General features: G+C 46.0%; 1 pseudogene; it reads right to left on the reverse strand.

Moving 5' to 3' along the window:
* The window catches only part of LOC140692026 (trafficking protein particle complex subunit 9-like), a 64,989-nt pseudogene that overhangs the window by 45,019 nt on the left and 6,173 nt on the right, over nucleotides 1–13,797 (reverse strand).

The following is a 13,797-nucleotide window of genomic DNA, read 5'->3' on the forward strand; positions in this document are numbered from 1 at the left end:
CAATCAAACCTTCCTTACTCGCTTGTTGAGAAGATTGAAGGATTCATTTCTGTAAAACTCTCAGAAAAGAATGCAGCACATTTTTGGTGCTCAACAAACGTCAACTTAATATTAAAGTGATTTACAAGTCTCCCTTCTAATCATCTTCTGTGTTTCCTGGCTAGACTAAGTCCCAAAGGAAATCCTTATTTCTCCTTTTATAAACTCTTGGGGAGCAGCCTTCTGTTCCATCCCACCACCAGTTTAAACTGAATTAGGGATGCCTCCTCCCCACTCCTCTGGGCCATGGAGAGTGCTTCTCCCTTCACAACCCTGACCCCTGGCCCACAGCTAGCCCTCGTCACACTAACAGAGTGAGTTGTGATTCCGGGGAGACAAGCAAGGCATATGAAACCCTTACTTTCCCTCCAGTGTTGGCCACCATTGGGAAGCAACCGGGATGCTCAGCTCCATGGCAGGACAGCCCTGTGCATGATGGGGCACATCCTCTCAAGGGAAGGCTCGCTGTGGCCCAGAGATACCTGCGACAGGGTGAGTCTCTACTTCTGGGACACAGAATCATGACACGCATTTTCCCAGAGCCCTGAAGTTCATGGAGAACGTGGCTTCATCAGTAACAAAGAACACATTTATCGTCTGCCTAGTCTTTTGTGTCATCTCTCAGTTGGCTGCTGGAGACAACATGTGTATAAGTATTGGATCCCCTTAAGCCCCAACATATATAAAGTAACAAAAAATTCTGTGGCTTAACGTTGGTTCAGGGCGACTGTGTAACAGTTCTAACTCTGCTAAATGCTAAATTATGGGTATAGGAACTATGGAACCTCCTCAAATATCTTTCATCATAAAACCAGCTTTTCTTATTTTCCTGTTTCTTAGTAATTGCCAAAGACCATAAATGATGGCTTCACAGAAAACAGCAGCTAAAGTTTAAGAGCCCTCTTGACATACACACTGTGGGAAACACTTTACATAATTTCTAATTCTCACAATTCTACAAAGCAGATACCAGCGTCCCCATCTCACAGACGAGGGAAAAACTCAGAACGAACTGACTCAGGCTCACGTGGCTCAGTGGCAGCACGTGCACGCAAACCCAATTCAAAACACTACACCCCTTCGTATATGTACCAAATCACCTCCCACCAATTAACAGACAGCGGCGGGGTCAATACTCAGGGAACTCAATACACTTTTCACCTTTAAGGTGTACCAGAGGCCGCTTCTAGCTCTTTTTGAAAATCCTGGCTCACTGGTTTCTAACACTGGAAGCAAAGTCAGATTTTGCCACTGTTTGCACAACAAGTCTGAAATGTTCACAGCGAGATGACAGAATAAAACTAAGATATAAGCAGAGTAATCTTTCCACGTAGAGAGACACAATGGAAATTGTGCTATTCTGAAGCGTTAAGCAAAGATATCAAAATAAAATCACGTTGTTTAAGCCTTCTTTGACAAACAGGAAAATTAAGACTGTAAGAAGGTGCATCTGTGCCACCTATGGCTAAAAAGACCTTCCAGGTTGCCGGGAAAGATGCAACACAAAAATTGCCTGTAGGATCAGAAACGAGAATCAGGTAACTAAAAGCTTACGTACCACATACTACACTTTGATTCGGGGGAAGGGAGGGGTATACAGTATTTAATCTGATATTGCTAATAGTCCTGAATATAAACAGAAGACATAGGCTCATGGAAACTCATCTTAAAAGAGGGAAGAATACAGTCCAGCCACTTCATTTTACAGGAGGGGAGACTGAGACCTGGGATCTGTCCTCCTGGCAATCCGCAGCAAATCTCTCCTAGGCCTCATGTCTTGCACTGTAGCAAAAACCAACAGATCTGTACTACGCCTACATTCATAAAAGTCACGTCTGTATTTTTCCAACAGCAGGTTATCTAAGTATCTTGCAAAATACTTCTCAAAGAGCCAGGAAATCATACAAGTTTGTTGAAATACAAAAACATTTATTTACAAAATAAAACAGCATGAGCTTTATTCTCTCTATTAAAAAAGTGACACGTCAAATCAATGTTTTGATATTTTAAACCTGTTAAGAGTGCAGAAAAAAAATCAAAATTTTCTTTAATCACAAAATAGAGAAGCTTACTCCCTGAAAATGATCAATGTGGACTTTCCTAAACTTAATGGATCTGTTCAGAGTCAGACGAATTTAAATGTCTGAGTGGATGGTTACACGGCAACATGAATTCTGAGTTGTAACAATACATATGCTGAGTAAATAACCTTCAAGGTCATCTGCTTAAGGCAATGTAACTAGTCCCTGTCTCACTGGAATGTTACAGATTTCATTAAAACTTCATACTGCACTAAAAAAAGAATCCTTGTTTCTTTAAACCATATTCATATATATCATATATATACATATTGAATATGCATCAGAAATAAGCCACCCTCTTTAGTATTCAGAGTTGATCCTTCTAAACTATCTGTCATTGTGACAGCATATTTTTATTAAGCACCTCTTGGGTGCTTTGTATACAAGGCGTCTAACTCTCACAGTCAGACAAGGTAAACGATAGTACTCAAATTTCACAAATGACGAAATGTGCTTAAGCCATGAAAACAACTAACATATTCATCATCAGGAAAGAAAAGAGTAAGGATTTTACGTACAATAGTCTCTGACAATCTTTTCTTCCATACTAAGACTACATAAAACCAATTCAGTCTTTGTAAGTATTTCTGACAATAAGGGCCACTAGAGAAAAACAAGTAACATCATTAGCAATGGTTGGATTTTCAAAGCCCACTTCTCTTTTGCACTATAATTACTTTTAATGTTTTGCTGTTAGTGCTTACAGAGCACTAAATTTAAAAAAAAAATACTAAATTTTTAAGTAACTACCTGAAAATAAAACATTTGTGAAAATGTACAATTTTAACTTATGCCACTCTGTCTCACTTTCTCACTGGTGTCTCTCCTTTCAAGGCCTCATCAGGCTGAGATCACAAAAATCGGTCATTTATGGGCTCAGAGGAGTTCGGGAAACAACTCAACGGGAGGATGATTAGAGGAGCAATTAAGAATGCATCCTGTGCAGCCAGGGTTCCAGCACCGAGCTACCCACCGCCAGCTGCGTGTGATTTGGGACAAGCTGGCCCATCTCTCAATCCCTCAGCTGCAAAAAAGGAGACACTGATACCTACCCTCCAACACCTGCTATGAAGTAAAACTTGAGGAAGGTATTTTAGCCTTAGGTAGGTGACCACTTACAGTGAGTTTGGTCATTATGATGATGAGGATGGCTGTTAATAAATTAAGCTAGACCAAAAAGGAGAAATCACCATAAAGGAGAATCATTTTAAGTCAATGAGCATTTCCTTTTGGATGGATTGCAAAATATTCTATTGATTTTTTTATTAAACCAAGTTTTGTCCATTAATTATAGATTTACAGGTTCATGGACAAGTCTCCAGAAAAAGAATTAGAGGCCTCTAACCTCTGAATATTAAGAAAGTAAAGTTTAAAAAAAATCAGGGGGGAGATTATACCTCATTTGGGAGAGTATGTGCTTAGCATGCATGAGGCCCTCAGTTCAGTCCCCAATAACACCATTTTAAAACTTTTTTTTTTAAGAAATGGAGAATTAAAGCAAAAAATGGAGGAATACAGAATTTTGTTAGAGACTCAACTCAGATTTAAGATGGGGAAAAAACATCTATTTCTGAGTGTGAAGGAAAAGCCCAGCTGGGCTAACAAGCTAAGTCACAAATCTAAGTGTGATAAGTGTCGGATTACTGATCTGAGTTCTCCTGGGCTAACTCATAAATCTGAAGTTTAGTGTCAGTCTATTGGTCTAACGAGCTCAGTCACAAATCTAAGTGTGATAAGTGTCGTTTTACTGATATAAGTTCTGCTGGGCTAACTTGTAAATATAAAGTTTAGTGTCAGGTTACTGGGCTAACAAGCTAACTCGTAAATCCAAGCTCAACTAGCGTCAGTAACGTGATCTGTTCCAAATTGATAAGCTCCAGTGTACTGATTCCTTGCTTTTTGTTGTTTCAAGCTTATTGGCTAATAGCCCCATACTTGTAATTAACCCTATAAAACCTCATGTGCACGTCTTGGAGGTGCTCAGAGCTTCGGAGCAGAAGCCCCTCTGAGCCCACCGGCGTAATAAATCTGAGTACTCCAACCCTCCGAGTGGTGCTTGTTTCTTGGCTGGCCTGTCATTTCCGTAACAAGAGGAAATCTTGAGAACTATGTAAACTGGATCTGAGATGTCTAGTCTTTTAACATTATTCGCGAATTCATATTACCAAGTCTTAAAACTACCTGATAACCCACAGTGGTGATAGTGATCGTAACAGCTGCCAACGCGGATCGAGCTCCGGCTAGGGCTGCTGTTCTGACATCTCTGCCCCTGAGGCCTCACCAGGCTGAGAGCACTAACTCCGGTCATTCATGAGCATCTCGTTTGTGCTTCTCACTCCCCCCTCACCAGCCCCTCTGAGGGAAGCACTGTTATCATCTCCCCCACCCGCAGATAAGGCCACTGAGGCACTGAGACTAAACCAGTTCCAAGTCACAGCGACATTAAAGGACGTCTGTATTTCTGCTGTTTTGCTTTTGACAAAGGAATCTGAGATATCAATTCAAGGGAGGCTGTTAAATAATCAAGTCTGTCTGGTCTTCACCTCAAAGAGCAGATACTATAAATTCCTGATGTAGGATGAGGCTGCCGCCACAAACTGACTCAGCTTGGAATTAATATCCAAGATGATGCAGTGGATACACGTAAATATTCACGAGTGTCAACTCCGCTCACGGGTCTGGGCCCTTCACTGTATGAACGGGGGTGAAATCCCCACCCGTGTCAGGGAGGAAAGCGCGCATCTTCCATGTCTCACTCAGGCTTCACGGGCTGTTTCCCCCCACAGACTGTCCTCAACGATTAAAAAGCTCTCAAGATTTTTACACTGTGCAAAACTGAAAGACATTTCTGCAGATGGAGCAATTTCTCAGGCTTAAACCTATTTTGCCTACACTTAGCAAGGGGGAAAAAAGAAACATGACTCTGCAAAGTCTCTGATCCTCACCACTCACAGGAGTAGAAATGCCACAGCACAAGATGACACTTCACATTGCAGGGTGAGAAAAAGATAAAGCCGCCCCAACAACAGGCACTCCCAGAGACAGCACTCAGCAGTCTTCTGCACACTCACGGTTGTGCAGCCCTCACCACCATCTATTTCCAGAACACTCCATCATCCCAAAAGAACCCCTGTCCACTAGTAGTCACTCCCCATGCCCCCTCCACCAAGACCCTTGCAACCAACACCTGCTCTCTGCCTCTGCATGTGCCTATTCTGGGCATTTCAGATCACTGAAATCAACAATATGTGGCCGTTTCTGTCTGGTTCCTTTCACTTAAAATGCTGTTATCAAGGCTCGTCCATTTTGAAGTGGCATCAGCATCTCTCTCTGTTTTTTTTTTTTTGAAAACGTTAAAGTTTATTAGAAGGTGGTAAATACTATCAAAAAGAGTACAGTGGAGCATAAGGGAATGGGTTTAAAAGGGAAAAGGGCGGGTTGAGCAGTCAGGGTGGACTTCCCAGAACAGGTGGCCTTTTTCATCTTCCCCTTTATTTTTTTTTCTTTTTTATTCACTCTTACGTCTGAATAATGTTCCACTACATGGAGATACTACATTCTGTTCATCCATTCAGCAGCTATGTATGGACGAAGTCCAGAAGAATGAATGTAAGAGGTGAGTAGCAGGGATGGCATTTAAGCAAAGGGCAAGATTTTCTTTAAAAAAAAAAGCCAACAAACAGAGGCACAAGGACATTCAGTGAGTTTCTGAGCAAAGTGAATGCTTGCTTCGGCAGGACTACCGTGCAGGGCTGGGGCGGATATTGGCAGGAATCACGGTGAGGAAGTAACCTGAGAAGACGCCCCACTGCAAGCAGCTCAGCCAGTTCTCCTCCCTCATCCTGTATTTTTAGAGCCATGTTTCTGTGTTTCTCTTACTTCAAGTAATAGCACTTTAACTACACATCTGATCATCTACATCAGACCACCTTACCTCCAAGCCACAGAAAATCACTCACTGACCGGAGCAGCTCCAGGACATAACAGTGATGGATCAGGGAGTCCTGTAGCATTCCAGCCTGCAGGCACAAACCCCACAAGTGCCCCGTTGATGTCCAGAAAATAAAATGCATGGAAATTTCTCACTGCTGGTACACGACATCTGCCCCTAAATTGCCCCAAAATCTTGCTGGCAAAGCACTACTCAACCCTCTCACAACAAAACAAACAAACAAACAAAAAGCTAAGAAGGCAAATATAGGCCCTTCCATTGAAAACCAGCAACCATCAATGTCAGTATCTCAGCTGGAATGCTCTTGACTTCAAAAACCACTGCGCAGTTACTTTTTAAACGTGAAAGGCACATATGAATTCCACGTAGATGATATTACAGAAGGATTTTTCTTTTCAAAATTTCCAGTTGCAACATTAGCACAAGAAAGTTTATGTTTCAGCTTTCAAAAAATCAATTATCTTCCACTTTCTTAATGTTGATCCTATTATTATTTTTTAAAGGGAGCTATGCTGCATATTATAAACCAACTCTTTGGTTTCTGTAATCAAGACCTTTATGACCTCACTATTTCAGAGCAAACTAATGATGCTTTGAGAGGTGGGGCCTGGGGCGCTCACTAACAGCTCTTTAAATACTGATAAGGATGTGCTATTAAGTAATGCAAAGGCTGTAACTGCACATTAACTCAGAAACCAAAGAAACTACACCAAAGCCTTACTTTATCATTTTTATATATTCCTATTCTTTTGAATATTAATGTTCTTAAAAGATATGGTTTTTTTTGAGAAAGACAACAGCTGTATTAATTTTCTTCTCACCAAGAACGCAATTTTTATCAAGAATAAAACCCCTATGGAAATCCGAAAGACGGGACGTTTCTAGCTAAGTGAACATGCAGAACAAACCTAAATCCTATCAGATCTCACTCCAACGAGCTCAACAAATTCCTGGGCTACCCTGAAACTTAGCTCTTCTATTCCAAATGTTGGCTGAGCTAAGATAATCACACAAGGCAGGGAAGGAGAGAAGAGTAAAGTCCACCTAGCGGCCTCCATCTTTTTACTTCCAGCCAAAAGGCGCCGCTAGGGCGGCCCCGCTAACAAGCCCTCCCCATAAGGAAATCCGGCATCCACACTGCCCCTGCAGTTCCCAAGCAGCCCCGACGCCCCTCTCCCACGGGTCACCTCCCAGCCTGTGAATGGTCTTCTAATGACCCCCCCCAGTTGGTGGCACCCTCCCCCTCTTCCCTGCTACACACACACACACGCACACACACACACAGAGCCAGGGCAGCCTGCCCAAAGCACAAATTTGATTACATCATCCCCACTTCAAACCCTTCAGAGGCTCCCTGGTGGAGTTCTAGCCGCACCCCCGACACTTCTCGCCCAGCTTCACCTCAGTACCCAGGTCCCCATTGACCTCAGGGGCCCCCTGACCTGCTCCTACTTCCCACTTGCCTCCAGGCTCAATTTGAATGTTTCTCAAGGAAGCCTTCCCTCCCTCCAACCTCCGCACTTTGTTCCTCTCTTCCAAGAACATTCTAGGTTAAGTCAACTTCTGACACTGCTAAGCTCCCAAGAAGCAAATACATTTTGCTTACTAATGTGGGTCCACCCTCTCTCCCCTAGACACTCAGAAGTGCTAGTGTTATGAATAAATGAATGACGGGGTGGGTCTCAAAGGGAGAGACATACCTGCTGTCGCCCGTCCCGACCCTACTTTCTGTAGAATATCAGAAGCAAAACCAGAAGTACCTTTCCTGAGGGTCATTTCCTGCTGACACCCTTCACTGCCTCCTGTGACAGGTCTAGTAAAACCCAAACTCTTCCAAAGCCCTCCACCCTAGGCCATCTCCAGTGTCCTCCCCAGCAAGGCACCCTCCACCCTGGACCACACAAGACACTCTCCCCGAGTCCCCACCCCACAAGCCTCCAGGCCTCTGCCCAGGCTGCACCTGCCACGTGAGCCATCCTCTTGATGCCTTCTCCTGACTGACACTTACTATGTCCTCACAACTGAATGTACAGCCCATTTCTTCCAGGAAGTCCTCTCTGATAATGTCCTTTAGGTCTTGGCTGGGCTCCCTCTACAGCAGCACTGCATGGTGACCAACTGGGTGTTTGCCCTCTCCTTTGAGACCACGGCCTCTTGGGGGCCATGTGGGAAGGAGTGAGATTACAAGATGGGTGGGAAAAGCAAAAAGCATAAATCACAGCCCAAGTCCCAAGTTCAAGGATCCTTTCTCAGAAAAAAAGAATAAAATATTTCACAAGAGTGCAATTTGGCTACTATTTTTGTGGCTTGTGGACAGCAAGAGCTTGGTGTTCTAGTCCAAAACCCAGGTTAAATGCAAAGAAATGTATATATTCATATCCAAATGAAACCAGAGCTGCTCAACAACAGTTTGCAGTTAGAATTGAAAGGATCTTTGATAAAGGCAATCTCTCTCTCTCTCTTCTTTCTTTTCTGGCATCATATAATTTTAGAAGTATTTGCGTGACTAAGAGATGGCTACAGCCCGTGATTCTGCACTGGAGTGTTTGCGGCTGAGGAAGCCCAGATTACATTCACTGTGTAAATGCAATCACACCAACACACCGACAGGCGCCCTGGTGGTGGAGCTGATGTTCCAAAGCAGGCAACCTTATGTTGTAAGAGAACTCTAAATAGAAAGTAAGAAATGCAATGTTCTGTACTCAATTTCATTCGCTACATGGGCCATGAACTGATAGTACATCTTGTCTAATGAAATCCAAAAATAAATTGTCAACGTCGATTTTCTTCATCTGACCGTTTTATGCTAACTTTGGATAAGAAACCCTCACTTCATATGGAAAGCTCAGGCCTAACCTGCAGCACAGTTATATCCCGTGGAAGAAAGTCTATCAAGGGAGAACTGGAGAGTTTCCCTTCAGAAGCTGCTAAGTCTGGTTTTGCACCTGTACGTCATTTGCAACCACGTCATCGTCAAAGGAGTAAGACCTTACCTCTATGGGCCGAAAAGCACTGCGGTGCTTCCAAACCATCAAAGAACACTGAGCTTTGTGAAACAGTCCTGAGGCACATGAATCGCACTTTTTCTGAAAGGCTCCAAAACTGACCCCCTTCACCATTCCAGGTACAACAGGGAGGTACCAGAATTAGTAGAGAAAACATGCCCTTGAAGTCTGACAAGGCCCTGCTTGAATCCTGCTACAGCATTTACTAGCCGCTAAACGGACCAATTCCTTAACCCCTCTGAGAAGGCTTCCCAATCTGCAAAAGGGGGCTGCCACCGACCACCTGGGAGGCATGGATGTGAATGCAACACGCAAGTAGGGCGGCCGACTGGTACCTGACACGGGGCCCTGCTCGTTTCCCTCCACTGCCCTTCTCCCCCTTTAAACTTGCTCTGTTCCCCCTGGTAAGGGTCAAACCAATGGAACAGACTGCCTGATTCTTCTGTGTATCCCCGGATACATGCCTTACCCTTAGGAGGCCAGAAAAAGAACTGTCTCCTCCCCAGTCACTATCAATGTTCTTAAGAGTCTGAGATTTTTTAACTCTAGTTTGCAGGGAGACTATTCCAGAACTGTCCAAGCACCATTCTCCAGGTTGGCTCCTCACCCAGCGCCCATCCCTTTTCACCTCAGATCCTCTGTCTGATTGCCTTCTGTTCATGGGAAAGCAAGTCCGGTAGGTTGGGGACTCCCTAGGCCTCCCTCCCTCCCTCACAGGTGAGTGTGACTACCTTCTCCCCACTCCCCACTCCAACTCCAGCTTCTGAAGAGTCTCCCCTCCAGGACCCTGCACCCTCTGCATCGTCCCAAGATGCACACACGTGGCCACAACCTTCCCTTCAGATTTCTTCCTGGGTGGCCCTCCCCAACCCCTAGCCCCTTAAGGATAAATGGCATTGCTCTGAAAATCGCAAATGTCACTGACTGACACACCAAAGCTGAATGGTCTGGGCTTTCCTCCAACCGAGGCACAGCCTTGTCCCCCCTCAGCCTTAGTCTGCACATCTCAAGATGAGTTCATCCACCTATACGGCTGTGAACACCAGCTGAGAATGACGACTCCCAATGTGTATCTCTAGTCCGGCTCCTTCTATACGGCTGTGAACACAAGCTAAGAATGACGACTCCCAATGTGTATCTCTAGTCCGGCTCCTTCTATACGGCTGTGAACACCAGCTAAGAATGACGACTCCCAATGTGTATCTCTAGTCCGGCTCCTTCACCTGAGCCCCAGGTTCATAGACCCGAGTGCCTCTTTGAAGTCCTAACTTGGATGACAAATGGCATCTTAAATATCCCTCATGTCCACCATTTACTCTGGAATTCGATTCCTGGCAGGTACCTCCCAGGCTCCCCATTTTAGTAACAGCTCCAGAACCCACCTAGGTGTTTGAAGTCACATTAAATTTCCCCTGTTCCCTCCCCCTAGCCCTGCCCTGGAACCTGTCTTGTCATTTCCGTTGCTAAGCCCATCTCAAGACTGGTTCTGCAGGGACCACGGAAAGAACCCCACAAGCTCACAGCATGATGCAGTGAGTCACAATCCTCCAAAGGGTGCTCCCTGGAGGGGGAGGCATCTCCTGGCTCGGGGCACCTCAGAAGGCACTGAATTCTCACAAAGGAGGCCCAGGAGAAGGGACTCAAAGTTCTCCCGTGGTCTGAACTTTGAAGGGCCCGAGGTCTGGGGGAGCTCCTAATTAGCAGACACACTTGCCAGTGAGCAGATGTGGATGGAGGAACCCAGGCAAGGCTGTTCTCACTCCGACCCCTGGGCCCTCGGGAGCCACGGGAAAAGCCTGTGTCCAGGGCACAGCCCAGCCATCAGAGATCCCAGCCTGCATTTGCCAACCCGGACAGCCTAGACTCCTTCTACTTGCGACACTTACTTCTGTTCTGTTCCCCCCAAGAATGTGATGGACTCTTTCAGAAAGTCTGGCCTGTCTCAAGCAAGACCAAGTCAGTGAAGGATGAAGTGCCGACATTTGGACCAGAGCATGAAAGGAGAAACAAGGCCTCATGGTCAGCATGATGATGGTGGCCAAACCCTTCCCCCGGGTGAGATGAAATATGGTGGGGGTGAGAATCCAAGGTCCTAGGTCGGCCAAAGCTTCTTCCTACACGGCTGACTGGGGTGTTGGACACTCACTACCGCAAACTAACGACACGGCCGTCAATGGTGGATGTCAGCTGCAACAGACAACGAGTCAGCTACTTACTGCCAACATGGGTTAAAAGTAAAGGCCGGTGTAGGGAGGCCTGCATGGCTGCTGAGGCAAACCACAGACCCGGCTCTGAATGCCCACTGGCTGAAGCAGAGTGGAACCTACGGTCCCCTTTAGCGGTCCGTTTGTCCACCAGATCCAGGTGAGCCAGCCTCTTCGGAGAAGGCCATGTTGTCCTGATACTCAGAAAAACCAGCCTCATACAGGGAACAAAAGAGTGGCATGGATTTTAGAACCGATACTGCCCCTTTATGAAGGCAAAGTAAAGTAAATGGCACGGGGGAGTTGAATGCAAAAAAAAAAGTGACTGCTTCCTCCAACAGCTGTTCACCCCCGAGACGGCCACTTACTCACCAGTGACCACCGGCCAGGAAGAGCCATCACGCACGTCACACAGCGACAGCCAGGAACCGTGTGCTGAGCACTTTTGTGTAAAAGCAGAAATCGAGCAAGATGCTGCAGACTTTGACTTTCCAAGTTTAAATACTCCATGAAAAGAATCCCTCAGCAGCAGCCTAAATCAATTCGCATCTCACTTCTTCAAAACAAACAAATAAATTTAATAAGGGCGCATTTGTCACCAAATATAAGGAGGACAAAACAGATTCCTCAAAGCAAGGATTTTAACAGGTATCAAACACCAGTGGGTGATGTGCTAACAAAGCAAATATTCCAAAAAATTAGAAAATAAAAAGATGACTAGGATAATACAAGGACCAAGGCAGCTGTTAAGTTTTTGCTTTTTAAAGCGATGGAGACAGCATGGAGGGCGATCTAGCTATTTCCAATGCAGGGTGTGCACAGCCCACCTTTTCAGACGCAACAACATGCTCACAGGGCAGTACAAGAGAAAAAGGAAAAAAGAAAAAGAAAAGGTGACCAAGCGAAAATTAGAAACACACAAGAACAAAAATGACTTTGACAGCCTATACAAGAACTTACGTGAGTGTGATGAGGACAGGGACGTGGGGACGGTGACACCCACACTCACCTCCTGCTCCATTGAAGGCAGGGGCCTGTGGGGAGCGGCGCTGCCGGGGGACACCAACGTGGTCAGAGCCCCAAAGCAAAACTCCACCTACATGTGTCTAGATAGCTTTTGAGCTACAAAATGTGGCCGCATTTCAGGCTGGACACTTTTACTCACTCCCACCAAGAGTAGCACGAGAGAATTAGGCTCTGCTCCTGTACCAAAGTATTGTTTTATAAATTAATGACTGTGGAATAGTAAAAGGAACAATGGAGTAAAAGTGACTGGAGAAGAACGTGCTTGACCCGAGCTCACTGGCCGCGTTATCTCCCTGACGTTCAGATGCTGGCTGGACGCTTATTGTACCAAAACAGACCCACCAGGAGGGAGGTTTAATGCACTGCTATATTTTGATGCCGAGAGCCATGCCTGGTACACGAAGTTCTGGGTAAACAATGGTGACAGTGTCAACCACTATGCTCTAAGCACACATCCAGTTACTCCGCCAAATCCCAAGGACAGACTTCAAAAGGCAAAATCCAGCTGGCATTCTCTGGTGGGTCTGCAGATTCAGAGCCAAGCAGTTGCTGAGCAAAAATGTCACCAGTGACTCCTATGACAAAGAGGAGGCACTGGCCAGCAGGCTGGGGCAAGGCCCCAGGCTTCCACTGCTCACCAACCAGTCTGTCCAGGGGGAGAAGTTGGTCCCTGCTTACGTTTCTCCGATGCACCTACCTTGACTAATGCCTGGGGGCTCAGCAGGAGGTGACAGGTGAGGTGAACGGAGCCAGTCTGGGAGAAGACCGGTGCTGGCAGCTGTGCCTTCAGCAGGGCTCAGGCTCCTAAAACTGCCACCTCATCTCCAAGTAGCAGAAGGGGAGTGCGGACATGTAGATCACAGGGCCCTGTGAGGACAAGTACAGATCATGGCCACGACATGCCTTGCCCCTTCCTTAAGCCATAGAGGAATATACGGGGAGGAACTGAAAATTCAACCAGAGTTCGCCAGGCACCACACACAGGTGGGACTCGGGTCCCCTGTGCCTCTCACTCACAGGGCTGGTCTGGACTTTCTTTTTCTCAATTCTCTGGCATCTTCTCCTCCAACTGATCAACAACCAGAAAGTAGGATCTGATCTTAGCTAAGTTCAAGAATCACAGAACAACACCTCCACAGTGGGCCCGGCAGCACGTGCCAGGTCCTCCGACCGTCACCTGTGGGACCGCCATCAGCGCTCTCCAGACTCAAGGCCCGAGGCTGTAGGCCGGAGGGACACAACTTCCCTCACTCTCCTCAGCAAAGGGGGACCACTTGTTGGCAAAGGCATCACACCCTCTTCTGCCCGAGGGACAGCACGATAGACACACGGGGAAACAGAGCAGAAGGTGGGGCGGTAGGCAGCCCAGAAGAGCTTGTCTGCACTTCCGAGGCAAAGTGAGGCCTTTGACCTGATCACAGGGACAAAGTGAGGAGGAACCTTTCCCTGCTCTGTCCCATACACTGTGACACGACTTTCCCTGTATAAGG

The sequence above is a fragment of the Vicugna pacos genome, chromosome X, assembly GCF_048564905.1.
Source record: "Vicugna pacos chromosome X, VicPac4, whole genome shotgun sequence".
Classification (NCBI taxonomy): Eukaryota; Metazoa; Chordata; class Mammalia; order Artiodactyla; family Camelidae; genus Vicugna; species Vicugna pacos.